This window comes from Magallana gigas, chromosome 3 (genome assembly GCF_963853765.1).
Source record: "Magallana gigas chromosome 3, xbMagGiga1.1, whole genome shotgun sequence".
NCBI lineage: Eukaryota > Metazoa > Mollusca > Bivalvia > Ostreida > Ostreidae > Magallana > Magallana gigas.
Genome location: NC_088855.1, coordinates 13,286,253 through 13,290,530, shown reverse-complemented (window position 1 = coordinate 13,290,530; position 4,278 = coordinate 13,286,253). Strand labels below are relative to the sequence as shown.

Here is a 4,278-nt window from a genome sequence, read left to right as displayed (position 1 = left end):
AGAAGACAATATGAAATCGGTTAAACACTTCTTCAATCAAATGTATATCATCCATAAAAGTTTCGTGCTTTGATCACTTATAGTTTTTGAGATCTCAGAAGTACAAAATGTGTTTTAAAAAAGCTACCTTAAATGATTGAGATATCTCACCGAAAGTATAATTTTTTTGTTGATATAACATCGCATAGATAACATATGCATAGATTTATACCTATAAATTTATTTTATAGAAAAGAAATTTTTGGCGTAAAAATGATTATTTTCACGTGCTTTCGGTGACAACCGGAAGTTACGACGAACAAAACAAAACATTTTAATCACATCTACAACTATAGGTCTATCATCCCAAAAAGTTTAGATGTTAAGTGTTTCCGATTCTGAGATCTCCAGGGAACAAGTTTGTTTGTCGCGGGAAAGGAAACGGACGACTGGAAATGAAAAAATGACAAACGCCTCGGGATATTATCATTTTAATTACTCCTGAAAAATCTATCCAGCCATTTCTGAGAAATTTTGTGGACAAAAAAAGGGCAAAAAATGAGAAGAAACACTACAATCACTATAAGATCTTCCGTTGGAAACGGAAGACCTTAATAAAAAGAAGCAAAGAAAGAAAAAAACACTACATTCACTATAAGGTCGTCCGTTGGAAACGAAAGACCTTAAAATCACAACAATCACTATAAGGTCCTCCGTTGGAAACAGAAAACCTTAATAAGAAACAGTACAAAAACAATTAGGTCTTCCGTTGGAAACGGAAGACCTTAATAATAAGAAAACGTACGAAAACTATAAGGTCTTTTGTTGGAAACGAAGACATTAATAATGATATTTTTGTAAATTAGTTTTTGTGATTGAATGTTTTTACGGCAGATTTCCTTAATACTTTTATAATTTGCGTACTTAATCAACAAAGAGGACATGTGATTTTTTTAAAATAAAAAAACATCCGTAATCTGACCCAATATTATCGGATACAAACAAGATCAGATTCATGAAATATAATGACATCGGAATTCACGTGGTTGTTAAGTCTATTTGTTACTTTGATGTGCATTGTGCATGGTAAGTAAGTAGATTAATTGTAAGTATATGGGTTAAGGCGTTAGGTTTTTTATTAAATTTACACGCGTACAAACAAGTTTCAATTTTATAGTGTAACTGTATATATTGATGTATAACAACAGTTTTTTTAACTGTATTCTATCCCCACATTGTAAACTTTAGGAATTTTGCAGGGTGTGAAATGGGATATTATGATTACAATTGTACAGCAACTTGCAGATACCCTAGCTTTGGTTATCGATGTCAGCGTAAATGTACCTGTATTCGGGAGAAGTGTGACCCCAAAACTGGATGCAGTCTTTCTCAAAGTACGTTAAAAAACAAATATACAAACCCATTGTTAAATGTAAATGTATCATTGTTTAGATTATTAAATTATTTTCAATCATGAAGTTTAAAGGTCAGCATTGTGTTACTTAGATGACCCATTGTTATTCCTCTCAGTCTGCCGTTTTGCGTCGGCATTTAACAAAGTTTGAAATATTTATAGATTTTAATAAGACAGTTTGAAATTAACATACTTGACCTTTGTGCGAATGTGGAAACACTCACATTGATTGACAGTATTAATTTTTAAACTATATATTTTTTAAAGTCAAATTAACCAATTTTATCGATTTAAACAAGTCGAATGTATGCACATCTACTTAATCGTCATTGTGATAGATATAATGGGTTTGACATTTTTTTTTATTCTGTCTCCGTTGATCTAAAAATTGGTAATCGAGCGGATTAAAAGAATGGCCTTTAAGTAAAATTTTCCAGTTATTTTTGTTGAAATCCAAAGTCTTAAAACATTACTGTGAAATGATGTTTTGTATTTCTAAAACCTTTTTTTTAGATACATTTATCAGTGCAAAAAGACAATACTGTAATTAGTAAAATTTAGATATTTTAAAGTTTCATTTACATAAATATGATAAATTGTACCGTTATAAGCCGTGATCCATTATTGATATTGTGTAAATATTGTGATATTGTGTAAATATTTATTCATAATTTCAATTTTGCTATCGTTTAAGGGTAAGAAAAAATATTCGTTTACCTTTCATTGTATGGTGGCCGGATTGTTCAATGCTGATAAATATTGTAACATTATATTTATCTGTAATATTTTACAATCGTAATACAATACATGTACAATCTTGATATAACGTTATAGTTTGTAACGATGGCTATTATGGTCCGGGCTGTATTTCTCCGTGTCGATATCCTAGCTACGGAAGAAAGTGCCAAAAGGGAATGTTCATGTGAGCTAATTCATTGTAATCACATTCAAGGATCCCATTCAAATACAGGTATATATATATATATAGATATAGATATTGATATAGATATATATATATATATATATATATATACACCTTCTCTTTGTGTGTGTAAGTGTTTGAATTGCCAAAAAAAATATGTTCAGTTAACAGTCACCATACAATACATAAAGTAATACTTTTATCTCACGTGCATGCTTTTAAAAATGTCTTTGCAGAAAGAACAACAGAAGGAAAAACAAAACCCATTGATGACTGGTTTGAAGGGAAACAACTCATCAACATTATCATCGTGATAGGAAACTTTGTTATGTTTACAGCTATAGGTTTATCAATAACATACTATTCTAGAAAATATAGATTGAAGAGGAAACAAACACGGAAACGGGCAAACACGGAACTTTAATGCGATGCAAAATAAAGTCCAGCAGTATCAGAACTAAATACACAGTTTTATCTGATTGTGTTAATGTGATCCAGAATGAATGATAACATTAAAATACAGGACGGTAGTTCATGTAATGCAACTAGGAACATGAATTGTCCTTATCAAATAAACATGTTTTGGTGGAAGAAATAATAATGTTCAATTTTATCGGTTCACACTAGATGCGCTTGGTAAAATAAAGCCAGAATAAATAACTGTCAATATATGATTTTGAGATCAAGAAAAACATATAACGGGGTATAAAGAAGGGGTTGAAAATTCAATCTGGATTTAAAATTGTATAAACCAACAATATCCTTAAGGAAACTTGAGTAACAGTTTTCACTGTTATTAAAGTATTCAGGTACATTATATTATTTGTTATTTAATACATGTATATTGAAAACTAATTCAAAATGAGGAATCGTTTTAAAGACATTTGAAATTTAATTCAATGTACAATCAAACAACCATCGGGGCAGAATAAAAAAATTCGTGTTACTTTCTTGCATTCCATGTGTGTGAAGTTATACAAATGTAGTAGTACATGTACAAGGACGAATGTTGCAATTTATAACTTTTTTCTCGTCATATGTACTCAAAAATGTATGAAATAACGTTTAAAAAAGCCAGTGAACTGTAGTAACGCACTTTGAAAAAAAAAATGAAGAAAAAAATCTTTGACGTACAAATTTAAAGTCCGTTTACGTTAGAACCAAGACAACGTATTTGAAAATCAAATAGTTTTACAATACGCTGATATTGTATACGTCAAAGAATTTGGGGAAAAAAAACTAATTGTTTTGAATTTGAGAAATAAAATTAGTGCTGTGACAGAAGCATATACTAAACAAACGGTAACACTGTAATTGCGACATCTTGTACAAGTACACCCATGTTTAACAAATTTAGTATTAAACGGGGCGTATGATAAGGAACAAACATATGATGATCAAAAATGTTGATACACCCTTCTGTACATGATAAATATCATTTAGAATGCCGGTTTCAACAGTGACAGTACCTTACAAACACGTTATAGCAAAACGTTGAAATAGTTTAGATGTAATATACATGTATGACAAATTCATATGAGTTTCATCGTGTAAAAAATCTTCAAACGTTGTGATATTAATGCAAAGGATGATGTAAATGACAAACATTTCCAGGAACAATGAAAATGATAAATAATTGCATGATTTTATATGCAGAAGTTAAAAGATGTCATCACAATGATTACCATAAATCTGAGAGTGTATAAATAACATACTCAAAGTTGATTTTTAAAAACAGATTTCATCCACGTAGAATTTCAAACTTTTTTTGGTGGCACTGGAGAGGTTTTTTTTAATACAATTCATTGTAGCCAAGGGATATGTGTCTTCGGAACTCTGTAACTAGATTTTATTCAGTCCCCATTCAACACAAAAACATGTACCTTTAATTCACTCCTTATATGGCCAATCACCATTACAAGTCACAACTTGTAAAATATTCTACACACTGAATTTTATGAGA

General features: G+C 30.2%; 1 long non-coding RNA gene across 1 annotated transcript; it reads left to right on the top strand.

Moving 5' to 3' along the window:
- The first annotated feature begins 960 nt into the window (after positions 1–960).
- On the top strand, positions 961–2,357 carry LOC117693118 (uncharacterized). Its single transcript, XR_010711498.1, has 3 exons — positions 961–1,065; positions 1,239–1,373; positions 2,228–2,357. It is a non-coding gene; the product is annotated as an uncharacterized lncRNA (long non-coding RNA).
- The last annotated feature ends 1,921 nt before the right edge of the window (positions 2,358–4,278 follow it).